Source organism: Balaenoptera physalus (genome assembly GCF_965194825.1).
Source record: "Balaenoptera physalus genome assembly, chromosome: 4".
Taxonomy (NCBI): Eukaryota; Metazoa; Chordata; class Mammalia; order Artiodactyla; family Balaenopteridae; genus Balaenoptera; species Balaenoptera physalus.
The window spans coordinates 39,243,071-39,257,875 of NC_138891.1; the positions used below are offsets into that span (position 1 = coordinate 39,243,071).

General features: G+C 39.1%; 2 long non-coding RNA genes across 2 annotated transcripts in view; one reads left to right on the forward strand and one right to left on the reverse strand.

Annotated features, from left to right (window-relative positions):
• LOC309659751 overlaps window positions 1-6,268 on the forward strand; it is a 701,522-nt gene extending 695,254 nt beyond the window's left edge. Inside the window, exon 2 of the long non-coding RNA XR_014262941.1 lies at window positions 1,724-6,268. This is a non-coding gene — a long non-coding RNA (uncharacterized lncRNA). The remainder of the gene's footprint in view (window positions 1-1,723) is intronic.
• Window positions 1-14,805, reverse strand: part of LOC309659755 — a 353,034-nt gene that overhangs the window by 254,370 nt on the left and 83,859 nt on the right. The window lies entirely within an intron of this gene.

Sequence of the window (14,805 nt, forward strand, 5' to 3'; positions counted from 1 at the left end):
CTTTTTGGAGAGTAAGAAATCACATTATGGTCACTTTAACATTACATGGTATGCAATAGCTAGGCCATGTTTAAATAATTGGCTTTACACACCAAATGCCATTCTGAGTTGCCAATAAAAGACATTCATGTAACTTCAGTAAGCCTGGAGAATGTACAAGCGTTTGTGTTCAAAATTATTGTGAACAGTTCTGTCAACCAGTACTATAGGGTTGAATTTTGGTAAAAAGCCAGGGTATAAAATGATCTATTTCTACTTTCTTATTGATTTTGTGTCACTTTATAGTTAAAACAAGTGTGTACTTGTTCAAATCAAACATGTCTTCCACGCACAAGCAGATGCTTAAGTTAATAGCAAACAGTTCTACAAATCACTTCTATTTTCCAAATGTCCATGCTGTTATACAAAAACAAATAACTTGGTCAGAGGTGAAGCTGTGTCTACATTTCAGGAACCTTTTTCTTTTCCATTTAGGTGTGAGACGCTACTTGGGCAACCTTTCCTTGTACTTTTGCCAGTTGTTTTATAATTCATTTTAAAGGAAAATGACAGCCTGTCTTTCTTGACAACCAAAAACATATAAAACTTAATGTCATACGATGTTTGAAAACAAAAAACAAAAGCCCTTGGTGTTCAGTCACAGCTAGAAATGAGTGTTAAGCTGGATGAAAGTTAAAGATTCTATCTCTGGAAGAGCCGAGTTCAGTTTTGTTTTGGTTTGTTTTTGCTTTGTTTTTGAAACAAGCCCACAGAATGGTCCCTGTGTTAGCACAAGATAATTCTCCAGAAATGTTCTACAGCATTTTTTGATGGTGAACTTGGTTTGTGTTGATCTTTCAAAATGAAACTTATTTGTGCTGCTTCAAGAAACTCTAAATGGAAGGAGAAGTAACTTCCTAATAATTATGCCTTATTGGGAAGTCCCTCCCAGTATAAGCAATGAACTCATGAACCAAGCCTCATGGTAAAAAGAAAAAGCCATGGATGACTTCAGAGCCTGGGAACACTCACGCTTTTCAGAGGCTGCATAGATGGTCTCCAATGTACTGTCCTAAGACTGACTTTTTTTTTCATTTCTACAGAGAATTTAATGATAAAGCAGTCATATCATGTGGTTATTCAAGCAAAATTAAATTTTCACAGACTAACACTATACCATCTTTATGGTTTGGGGCATACTTCTTTTAGCTTGACAACAATTTCTTATTCTGCCAGTGTTGATTTTATTCTGTAAAACCTCAAATTTTATTTGTTTTTTTAAATAACAGCTTTATTGAGATATAATTCACACAACATACAATTCACCCATTTAAAGTGTACGATTCCATGGTTTTTAATATATTCACAGAGTTTTGCAACCATCACCCAGTCAATTTTTAAAACACTTTTACTACCCCAAAAAGAAACCTGGTACCCATTAAGGCATTCCCAATTTCTCCCCAATTCTCCCCTCCTACAGTAGGCAAGCACTAATCTACTTTCTGTATATATATATATATATATATATATATATATATATACACACACACATACATACATACATATATATATATGTATATGTATATATGTATATATATATATTTGCCTATTCTGAACATTTAATAGAAATGTAATCATACAATATGTGACATTTATGTGACTGGCTTCTTTCACTTAGCCTAATTTTTTTTTTTTTATCTTTATTGGAGTATAATTGCTTTACAATGTTGTGTTAGTTTCTGAGGTACGACAAAGTGAATCAGCTATATGTATACATATATCCCCATATTCCCTCCCTCTTGAGCCTCCCTCCCACCCTCCCTATCCCACCCCTCTAGATCATCACACAGCATCAAGCTGATCTCCCTGTGCTATGTGGCTGCTTCCCACTAGCTATCTATTTTACATTTGGTAGTGTATATATGTCAGTGCTACTCTCTCACTTCATCCCAGCTTCCCCTTCACCCACTCGGCCGTGTCCTCAAATCCGTTCTCTACATCTGCATCTTTATTCCTGCCCTGCCACTAGGTTCATCAGTACTGTTTTTTAGATTCCATATATGTGCCTTAGCATAGGGTATTTGTTTTTCTCTTTCTGACTTACTTCACTCTGTATGACAGACTATGTCCATCCACCTCACTACAAATAACTCAATTTTGTTTCCTTTTATGGCTGAGTGATATTCCATTGTATATATGTGCCACATCTTCTTTATCCATTCATCTGTCGATGGACACTTAGGTTGCTTCCATGTTCTGGCTATTGTAAATAGTGTGGCAATGAACATTGTGGTACATGTCACTTTTATTTTTTTTCCAGTAACACATAATAATCCTGTTTATTTCTTTTTGCACAGTTGCAGACATGCTAGGACTATCATAAAATAAAAGGAAGATTTCTGAGAAAATGGAAAAAGAACTGTCAAAATCCAGTCCCCATTAGATATGAAAGAACTGTTGCAACTGAAATTAAGACCACAACTTCTGAAATCTTTCCCCAAGTAGATGAATATTGGAGAAGTTGGCATCATAATTGATTACACCAAAATATTTCCACCTTCACTTAAGGATCTCAAATATCAGGGCTCAGTTACTGCAAGTCTCTCCTTTATTTCTACTTTATCTTTTTTAACATCTTTATTGGAGTATAATTGCTTTACAATGTTGTGTTAGTTTCTGCTGTATAACAAAGTGAATCAGCCATATGCATACATATATCCCCATATCCCCTCCCTCTTGCATCTCCTTCCCACCTTCCCTATCCCACCCCTCTAGGTAGTCACAAAGCACCAAGCTGATCTCCCCGTGCTATGCAGCTGCTTCCCACTAGCTATCTATTTTACGTTTGGTAGTGTATATATGTCCTTGCCACTCTCTCACTTCGTCCCAGCTTACCCTTCCCCCTCCCCATGTCCTCTAGTCCATTCTCTACATCTGCATCTTTATTCCTGTCCTGCCCCTAGGTTCATCAGAACCTTTTTTTTTTTTTTAGATTCCGTATATATGTGTTAACATACAGTATTTGTTTTCCTCTTTCTGATTTACTTCACTCTGTATGACAGACTCTAGGTCCATCCACCTCACTACAAATAACTCAATTTTGTTTCTCTTTATGGCTGAGTAATATTCCATTGAATATATGTGCCACATCTTCTTTATCCATTCATCTATTGACAGACACTTAGGATGCTTCCATGTCCTGGCTGTTGTAAATAGAGCTGCAATGAACATTGTGGTACATGACTCTTTTTGAATTATGTTTTTCATAATCAAAAAGAGTCATGATTTGTCTGTTCATGTTTTCTATTTCTTCCTGGTTCAGTCTTGGAAAGTTGTACTTTTCTAAGAATTTGTCCATTTCTTCCAGGTTGTCCATTTTATTGACATATAGTTGCTTGTAGTAGTCTCTCATGATGCTTTGTATTTCTGCTGTGTCAGTTACTTCACCTTTTTCATTTCTAATTCTGTTGATTTGAATCTTCTCTCTTTTTTTCCTGACGAGTCTGGCTAATGGTTTATCAATTTTGTTTATCTTGTCTAAGAACAAGCTTTTACTTTTACTGATTTTTGCTATTGTTTCCTTCATTTCTTTTTCATTTATTTCTGATCTGATCTTTATGATTTGTTTCCTTCTGCAACTTTGGGAGTTTTTTTGTTCTTCTTTCTCTAATTGCTTTAGGTTTAAGGTTAGGTTGTTTATTGGAGATTTTTCATGTTTCTTGAGGTAGGATTGTATTGCTATAAACTTCCCTCTTAGAACTGCTTTTGCTGCATCCCATAGGTTTTGGGTTGTTGTGTTTTCATTGTCCTTTGTTTCTCGGTATTTTTTGATTTCCTCTTTGATTTCTTCAGTGATCTCTTGGTTATTCAGTAGCGTATTGTTTAGCCTCCATGTGTTTGTATTTTTTACTTTTTTTTTTTTCCTGGAATTGATATCTAGTCTCATAGCATTGTGGTCAGAAAAGATACTAGATACGATTTCAATTTTCTTAAATTTACTGAGGCTTGATTTGTGACCCAAGTTGTGATCTATCCTGGAGAATGTTCCATGTGCACTTGAGAAGAAAGTGTATTCTGTTGTTTTTGGATGGAATGTCCTATAAATATCAGATAAGTCTGTCTGGTCTAATTTGTCATTTAAAGCTTGTGCTTCCTTATTTGTTTTATGTTTGGATGTCCACTGGTATAAGTGGGGTGCTAAAGTCACCTACTATTATTGTGTTACTGTCAATTTCCCCTTTTACAACTGTTAGCATTTGCCTTATGTATCCTATGTTGGGTGCATAAGTATTTACAATTGTTATATCTTCTTCTTGGGTTGATCCCTTGATCATTATGTAGTGTCTTTCCCTGCCTCTTCTAATAGTCTTTATTTTAAAGTCTATTTTGTCTGATATGAGTATTGCTACTCCAGCTTTCTTTTGATTTCCATTTGCATGGAATATCTTTTTCCATCCCCTCACTTTCAGTCTGTATGTGTCCCTAGGTCTGAAATGGGTCTCTTGTACACGGCATATATACTGGTCTTGCTTTTGTATCCATTCAGCCAGTCTGTGTCTTTTGGTTGGGGCATTTAATCCATTTACATTTAAGGCAATTATTGATATGTATGTTCCTATTACTATTTTCTTAATTGTTCTGGATTTGTTTTTCTTCCTTTGTGTTTCCTGCCTAGAGATGTTCCTTTAGCATTTGTGTAAAGCTGGTTTTGTGGTGCTGAATTCTCTTAACTTTTGCTGGTCTGTAAAGCTTTTGATTTCTCCATCAAATCTGAATGAGATCCTTGTTAGGTAGAGTAATCTTGGTTGTAGGTTTTTCCCTTTCATCACTTTAAATATGTCCTGCCACTCCCTTCTGGCCTGTAGAGTTTCTGCTGAAAGATCAACTGTTAAAGTTATGGGGATTCCCTTGAATGTTATTTGTTGCTTTTCCCTTGCTGCTTTTAATATTTCTTCTCTGTGTTTAATTTTTGATAGCTTGATTTATATGTGTCTTGGCATGTTTCTCCTTGGGTTTATCCTCTATGGGACTCTCTGCGCTTCCTGGACTTGATTGACTATTTCCTTTCCCATGTTGGGGAAGTTTTCGGCTATAATCTCTTCAAATATTTTCTCAGACACTTTCTTTTTTTCTTCTTCTTCTGGGATGCCTATAATTTGAATGTTGGTGTGCTTAATGTTGTCCCAGAGGTCTCTGAGACTGTCCTCCATTCTTTTCATTCTTTTTTCTTTATTCTGCTGTGCAGCAGTTATTTCCACCATTTTATTTTCCAGCTCACTTATTTGTTCTTCTGCCTCAGTTATTCTGCTATTGATTCCTTCTAGAGTGTTTTTAATTTCAGTTATTGTGTTGTTCATTACTGTTTGTTTGCTCTTTTGTTCTTCTAGGTCCTTGTTAAACATTTCTTGTATTTTCTCTATTCTATTTCCAAGATTTTGGATCATCTTTACTATCATTACTCTGAATTCTTTTTCAGGTAGTTTGCCTATTTCTTCTTCATTTATTTGGCCTTGTGGGTTTTTATCTTGCTCCTTTGCCTGCAAGATATTTCTCTGTCTTCTTATTTTGTCTAATTTACAGTATTTGAGGTCTCCTTTCCCCAGGCTGCAGGGTCGTAGTTCATCTTGTTTCTGTTCTCTGCCCCTGGTGGTGAGGTTGGTCCAGTGGCTTGTGTAGGCTTCCTGATGGGAGGGACTGGTGCCTGAGTTCTGGTGGGTGAGCTGAGTCTTCTCCCTCTGATGTGCAGGGCCATGTCAGGTGGTGTGTTTTGGGGTGTCTGTGAGCTTAGTATGACTTTAGGTAGTCTGTGTGCTGATCAGTGGGTTTGTGTTCCTGTCTTGTTTGTTGTTTGGTGTGAGGGGTCCAGCACTGGGAGCTTCTGGCAGTTGGGTGGAGCTGGGTCTTGGATTCAGATAGAGACCTCCATGAGAGCTCTCAGCAATTAGTCTTCCCTGGGGCTGGGAATTCTCTAGTGGTCCAGCATCCTGGACTCAGTGCTCCCACCCCAGAGCCTCAGGCCCGACTTCTGGTCGAGGGACCACAACCCCACAAGTCACTCATCCTGGCAATAAAGGGGATTTAAAAAAAAAAAAAAAAGACTAACAAAACCTCAGACAAATGGTAAAAAGTAAAATCAAACAAACAGAAACAGAAACAAGGAAACACGCACACACACACACAGGAAACAAAAACAAAACCAAATAAATCAAAAGCAAGAGAACAATCAGACAAACAAAAGAACCCAAGAACAAAATCAAACAATTAAAAAGAAAGCTGACAAAACCAAAAACACAAAACCAAAGCAGAGTGCCAACTGAGTGATGAAGCAAAGAAACAAAACAAACTGACAAAAATGATAATAAAAAAAAGAGAGAGAGAGAGAGAAAGAGAAAGGGGAAAGAAGACAGAACAACAGAAAAGCAATGTAGAAATAGAAATATTAAAAAAATAAAATATATTAAAGAAAAAAAAAGACAAACAAAACCCCAGAGAAATGGTAAAAACAAAATCAACCAAACAAAAACAGAAACAAGGAAACACACACACGTAAAAGAAACAAAAACAGAGCCAAATAATACAAAAAGCAAGAGAACAACCAGACAAATAGAAGAACTCAAAAATGAAATCAAACAATTAGGATTAAAACTAACAAAAACACATAACCTAAAAACAAAACCGAAGCATTGTGCCAACTGAAGAATAAAGCAAGGAAACAGAACAAACCAATAAAAATGATAAAAAATATAATAATAATAAAATAAAATAAAAAGGGAAAAAACACAACAGAAAAACAAAGTAGAAATGGAAATATATTTTAAAAAAGAAAAATATATTGAAGAAAAAGAAGAAGAAAAATAAGAGAAAAGAAACAGAACAACAGAAAAGCAAAGTAAAAATAGAAATATATAAAAAAATAAAAATAAACAATATGTTATAAAACACAGAGATTTGCACAGACGCTACCGGCTCCTCAGCCACTCCCGCTCATGCTCCCAGCCCCACTCGCTGCCCACTGGCCCTTGCTCCATGCCTCGCCCGAGAGCTCCAAGTGGCTGCCTCGGCCAGACCCCTTCCTGAGACATTTAAATGATTACATACCAGTAGTTGTATTTAATACCTATCATCCAAATCTATTAAATACATAATTAAGTCAACTTCCAAATGAACCAACATTATTTTTTCTTTTAATCGAAGGAAATAAGGAGTACTGGAGTTCATCCTCCAGTATTTGACACTTAGTATCAAGACCCAGGTTTAATACCAGTTCCGATACTTTTCAGCCATGTGGCATTAAGCCAGTCACTCTCCATCTCTGACTGGCATACCTCGAGGTTTTTATGAAAATAGCTATAAAGTGTTACAAAATTTTAAGTATTATTAAAATTACCAATACTGTTATTGCATAACAAACCACCCCAAAAATGTAGGGGCTTAGCACCACAGTGATTTGTTACTTCTCATGTTTCAGTGAGTTGCCAACGTAAGCAGTTCCTCTGCTGGTCTTGCCTGGATCATTCATGAGGCTGCCATCATCCGTTTGTTGGCTTGACTGAGGTTAGAGGGCCCAAGATGGCCCTATTCACATGTCTTGCAGTTGGTGCTAACTCTTAACAGAGACCTCAGTCTATTCCACTCTATTCTTCAATCAGCGACCTCCCATCCTGTAACAGGCTAAAATGGATTCCTTTACAGTGTAATAGTCACAGAGGTCCAAGATGGTGAGAGCAGATGCCACAAGGCCCCTTAAGTCCTCAGCTCTGGATCCCACACAACAACACTTCTGCCATATTCTACTGGTCAAAGAAAGTCCCAAGGCCAGCCCAGATTCAAAGGAGTAGAGAAACAAACTCCACCTCTTGACAGGAGAAATGGCAAAGTTACATGGCAAAATGGCATAGACTCAGGGAGGCTTGATTCATTCAGGGCCATCATCATCATAATCTGCTCACTAAAACATATATGGTGATAACGCTACACCAATGTAAAAACACACATTAATTCATTGACATTTAATTTGTGTTTTCTGGTACTGCCAAGGTTGAAGTTCCTTGCCATCCTCCTCTCCACCCTATGTCTCATTCAGTGTGTGGATTGTTGACCTGTGGTCCCTGAACCATAGGGCTTGATCCTGCTTCTGATTCTGACAGGTATCTGCGGAAGTCAACGCAGATCTCCCCTCCATGAGCTTTGCCATCAATGTTTGGCACTGCTGTGTGCACATATGACACAATGATTAAGCATGTTGAGCTTTATTAAAGTCTGGAAGCATAGATTTAAATCCCAACTCCATCAATGACTGCCAAGGTAGCCCTGAGTAAATTACTTACTCTCTCTAAACCTCAGTACCTCCATCTGTGAAAGGGGACCAATGATAGTAACTAGCTCACAGTTATGGTGAAGAATAATTTAGCATAATGCTTGTGAAGTACTTAGTGCAGTGCCTGACACACTCTATGTGCTCAACATGAAAGCTGGTTTTTTGTTGTTGTTCATGTTTAGAGGTTTTTCCCAAGCTTTATTGAGATATAATTGACATACAACAATGTGTAAGTTTAAGGTGTACAACATGATGATTTGATATATGTATATGTTTTGAAATGTTGACCACAATAAGGTTAATTAACACATTTATCACCTCACATAATTATTGTGTGTGTGTGTGTGTGTGTGTGTGTGTGTGTGGTGAGAACTTTTAAGATCTACTCTCTTATCAACTTTCAAACACAACACAGTATTAGCTATAGTCACCATGCTGTACATTAGATCCCCCAACTTATTCATCTTATAAGTGGAACTTTGTATCCTTTGATCTCCTTTCCCCATTTTCACCACCCCCACCAACACCTGGCAACCACCAATCTACTCTGTTTCTTTGAGTTAAATTTTTAGATTCCACATATTAGTGAAATCACATAGTATTTATCTTTCTCTGTCTGACTTATTTCACTTAGCATAATGCCCTTAAGTTTCATCCACGATGTCACAAACGGCAGGATTTCCTTCATTTTTAGGGCTGAATAATATTCCATTTTATATATACCGCATCTTCTTTATCCATACATATGGTAGTTGTTATTCGTGGTACTTGCCTTCATCTGGACCCTGCACAGAGCATTGCTCTGGAGAACCAGGCTTGTCAGTTCACCATCCAAGGATATGAGATTAAAATCTGAGTTACTTCCTCCATAATTTAGAATATGTTTTTACCAACTTTTTACTACTTATCAGACAGTTAATCACAGTGATTTAAGAAAACAGAGCTCCCTCACCCCTGAGCCTGCCCTAAAGCCAAAGGTGCTGAGATGCAGCTGCCCACTGAGCTTCCATCAATCCCAGATCATATCCAACCCAGGGGGTGGCTTCTGTTTCCCTTTCTTGCAACTAGAAAATGTACGTGTCTCCTAACTGAAAAATGACGTGAGCTCTACGCTTGTCCAGCTAAAAGCTTAGGTCACACGCATTCCCTCCTGTCCTGCTTAGAGTAGCGCACCTTCATCATATTGATCACCCATAATGATTGTTTGCTATTCGACGTCCTGTCAAGGCAGACCTAAAAAATGTGAAAGTGTTTTGAAACCTATAAAGCACTGTATACACATGAGGTATATTATTATTATTATCTATTATTTAAGACAGCCTCATCTCCCCCTTAGACTGAAAAGGGCAAAGCCCTGGTTTCTACTTTATTGGCACGTCCATAGTCTCCAGCACTCTGTGTTTTGAAAATGAGTCATCCTGAGTACAATGTCAACAAGTCTCATGAAAGCAAAGAAACCAGCAAAATACTTATGAAAAGCAATGGTTTGGGGTTTTCAAGTTTTAAAGTTAATTGAAATGACAACATAGGCATCATGTATTACGATTCCCTTAACAGGCATGGAAAAACTACTGAGCTTCAATAAATGTTAATGGCATTTAAGACAGTAAAACAAGAAGGTCTGGTGCCCATCTGGATTAAATAACACCATCCTGGGTTTATCCAGCACATACTCTGAACTCAAAGAGACTCAGAGAACCTTATAAAATGTGTGTTCAGGACCTGAGCCTCTCTCTACCAGTAGCCCTTAACCACTAGCCTGGAATGCACTGAGGAAGAAGAAGATGGTTATGTCCACAGACACTCCAAAGATTTCCTCTCTTTTTCTCCCACAGGCTACCCACATCTTCACTCTCACCCCAAACCTTGATACCTGAAGAAAAGTCAGCTCTGGGCAGTTCCCACTATACCCACTCACTAGTATCCTTCCTGTCATCATGAATCCCTAGCTACTTCTAGCTTGTGTGGGGAGGTTTCTTTTCTTTTTTCTGGCTGTTGTCATTATTGTTTGATTTTTATTTGTTTATTTGTATTATCTGGGGAATGATGAAGGGGGGGAATGTAAGCCAAAGGTTAAATGGGTAAGAGCCAAGTACACAGGTAACTAAATTCAACAAAAACAAAAAACAACTAGTTTTCATGCCTTTGACAAAAAATGACTTTTCTTCTCTACATCTCTTCTAAGCAGGTGTGCACTTGGTTAACTCAAGACAAAAAGGATTTTCTCTAAGTCATTGAGTTATCATGGCACCCAGTGAGTGATAAGTTACAAGCTAGAGTACAAGGTCACTGTCCTTTATTAATTTACAATCTTGTGAGAAAACAGGACATCAAGAATTAAATAGCAACTAAGATGGCATGTGATGTGGGCCAAAGGATGGGACAGACAGCAAAGGCTCCAGGCAATCAATCCATGCAAGGAAGGCAGTATTAGCTAGAGAGTGGTGGGAGAGCTTCCAGAAAAGCTGTGTCATGAACTAAGCTTTGAAACAAGGGGAGAAAGTAGACGAACAGAGAGGAGAAAAGAGGGCTTCTCACGTAAGATATAGTACTGCATATGTTTATATCTGCATAACTGTTTGGTTAGATGCCCTAGAACAGAGAATTTTCAGAGGAGAGTGATGGGTTATGAGATGTAAACTTTTTTAGGCAACACACTAAGGTGCTTAGATCACATTATCTCATTCAGCATTCACATGCCTCTGAGACAGATAAGTAACACACTAAGAAACTAGATGATGGGTGCAAAGTCATCAGTCAGTAAGTGGCAAGATGGGACAAAAATCCAGGTGTTCTGATTCCCATTGTCATAGGGTTGTTGTGAGGTTTCAGTGAGGGAACCTACGTAAAGTGCTAAGAACAGTGCCTGGCACATGGTAAGTCCTCAGTGAATGCTAGCTACTCTCACTATTTTTATCATTTTTATTAATACAGATCTGACTGCAAGGCAAGGAGTCTGGACTCTGCTCTCTAAGCCTGAGTTTCCTAAACTTCAGACAGTGGTGTCCTGCCTTCCTCACTTTGTTACATCTGCCCTATTAGGACACTTTCAGCTGCAAGCAGCAGAAAACAACACAACAAAGAGAATATGTGGACTCAGGTAGCTGAAAATTCCAAGGCTAGAGTCTGAGTGGGGCTCTGGCTCCCTTTCTCTACAGTTCTCCAGGTTCTGCCCTCCTTGATGCGTCTACTTCATCCTGAGGACGGCTTTCCTGTGGAGGGAGAAAAATGGCTGCCTGCCTCCCTGCAAAGCCCTCCCTTCCACACACAAGACTGTCTGGAAGGAATGAGAGGGTTGTTTCCTTCAACCGCTGAGGAAAATTCCTGAGCTTCACTCTGATTGGACCATCTTAGGTCATGTGCCCATGCCTAAACCAATCACTGTGGCAAGGGGTTAGAACTCCACTTATGGTTTAAGCCATTCAGGATCATTTCCTAGCCCACCCAGTCAGTATGGCTGTGCCAGGATGGGAGAAGAAGTGTGCCAAGGACACATCACAAAGTCCTCTACAACTGGGCACCACCTAGAATATCATTTTTATTTTAAAGACCATTTTTCTTTAAAAGAACTCCTTTTTAAAACATCATTGTCTCATTCTAAGCCTTAATAGCTGTTCACAGGTGTGTATATAACAGCTGTCTTTTATTAAAATAAATACATAACTATAAAAAATTTTTAAATTGTTGATCCAACTATATATATCATCCCACTTATATCACTGTTGAAGGCTTATGTTCTGAGTTCAGTCTTCAGATTTCCATTCCAGAACTCTCTAATCTGAAGACCATACTAAAATCCACAGCCAGTTTTTTTCCATTCTTTTCAAGTGGCATTTTCTATGTTCTGTCTGTTTGAGATGGAAAAAACAAAACACTGATCACACTGGAGAGCCAACATAACTGTTGCCTAGTTGACTTTGCAAACAAAGGAGAGAAAAAAAAAAAACAGAACACCCATTACATTGTGAAGCCAGCATCACTGTTGCCTGGTCGACTTTGCATCCAGAGGCCCACGGTTTAAAGAGCTGGAGTCACTGGCAGAACCTCAAGCAACAGGCTGCAGACTCCCTGGCCTACGGAAAGACAGGCTTGGCCAGCGTTGGCTTTATGGTTCCAGTCTTCTAGTAAAAGCATTCCATTGGGAAGGGCTGCTGGTGAAGACGACAGCAGGAAAGACAGTGAGAAAAATTGGAAGAGCTGGGCCTGGAGGAAATTCTAAAGCCATTATGCTTTAAACTTTCCACTTAAAAAAAAAAAATGTGTTGCCCCTCCTCCTGGGGAAGGGCGTGAGCACCTCAAACCCTCCTAATCAAAAATCTTCAGATTTAAGGCTTCCTTGGTGACTCAGTGATTAAGAATCCGCCTGCCAATGCAGGGGACACGGGTTTGAGCCCTGGTCCGGGAAGATCCCACATGCCGTGGAGCAACTAAGCCCGTGCACCACAACTACTGAGCCCACGTGCCACAAGTACTGAGCCTGCACACCTAGAGCCCGTGCTCTGCAACAAGAGAAGCCACAGCGATGAGAACCCCATGCACTCCAATGAAGAGTAGCCCCCGCTCGCCACAACTAGAGAAAGCCCGTGCGCAGCAACGAAGACACAATGCAGCCAAAAATAAATAAATAAGTAAATTCATTAAAAAAAAAAACTTCTGATTTATTTTCCATTGTTTTTACAAAAATATTTTTTACAAATTTGTTTTTCAAACTGCACGTACATCCCAGATTTCTATACAGTCCCGGGAGTTAAGGATCTTCACACACACACACACACACACACACACACACACACACACACACACCAATCACTGTCCTAGGGCTGGAAGATTTTCTGGCCCAGCCCCCATCCAGGCACCAGCTAATGGCCACCCAGTCTCTGGACACATGTTGGGAGGTGTTGTGGGAAAGTCCTGCATCCCTCCACTACCTACTATGGCAAGAACCAGAATCTCTCTGAATCTCAGAGGTTTGTGTAAGGATTTCACCCAGTTGAAACTCAAAAGTAAACCAAAAAAACATTAAAAACCTCTCCTAACAATAAGGTATAACTTTATAAACAGACAGGGGCCCAGGATAAGGACAAGGAACCCAGGAATTAAACTTACACCATTCAGCCAGGTCACAGAATCACTAGCAAACCTCTTCTTTCTCTTTGCAGCTATCAGTCAGGACCAGATAGGATTTCCCAGGCCAAAGCAAGCAGCCTCGGCTCTACCCACAGAGTACTTTCTTTGGACTACTAAGGAAATCTTTCTAGGGATACCAGTTGTAAAATCTCCGTCAAAGGGATAAGAGAGCCAAACACAACCTTCACACCCCAGGAAAGAGCAGATATATCAGCTTTACCCTAGAGGACGTGTGTTTGGTGAACCAAACTCTAGGCTCAGAATCAAGGAATACTATTCTGGCTCTGCCACTTAAGTGCCATTGGTATATCATCTTGCCTGTTGATGGCTCATGGCTCTGTCTGTAAAACAAGATTTGGCATCATCTGAGTGAATATGATATGAACTGAGGTATCATGAGGAAAGTTCTCATACAAGGAGTCAGGTAAATTGTATTATTGAAGATTATAACCACAAGTAGATTTTGAAGAAATGTGTGACAATGCTTCCCTTTAACCAAACATTTCAAAAGTTGGCAATAATTTATTAAGCCAAATTGACATCTTCCCTGTTGTGTGAGTGCACATGCATGCAAATACATCCATCTACACACACACACACACATGCACACCTGTCACCAAGTCCTCTCTCATAACCACCCCACATATCCTGCCTCAGGACTGGGCCTCACCAATGTCTCCCCAGGATGGCTGTAAGAGCGTCTTCCCTGTCTCTCTACCTCTGATTACACTCTACTACAAGCTGGCTTCCCTAATTCTTCCAATGGAACCTTAATAAAATGTAAATATGATCCTGTCCTTCCCCTGCTTAAAACCCTAAGTGGGTCCATGAGTTTCCAGAGAAAGTTAAAATTCCTTAGCCTAACACCCAAGCCCTCTGTGATATCACCTGTTGTTCATCACTCGTCTCCCACCGCTCCCCCTCCATCCCATGCACTCTTCCCTTTCACCACATGAGCTGTATAAAGCAATGTGTTTTCAAGCCTATATCCTTCATACATGCTGCCCTCTACCAAGAATAGTAATTCCTATTTGTTTTTCAAAACTCAATTCCAAGAAACTGTCACACACACAAACACACACATCTGGTTTGGGCTCCATTTCTTAGTGAGTCTCCACAATACTTCTTACATGCTTGTTCAGTGTACCTACCATAATGTCTCATAAATGGTGACCTATTCTGCTTCTCTTTCATTAAACTAAGCTCTTTGAAAATGGGGATTTTGTTTCATTTGACTTGGAAATTTAGTACATGGCCTACCCCAGTATCCAACACATAGGCAGTCAATAGATATGGTTCTCTGATTCAACCAGTGTTGTACAGAGTGCTAGAGTAAGGAACTTGACATCTGATTTTAAATAAATTATTCTGTATGAGTTTGC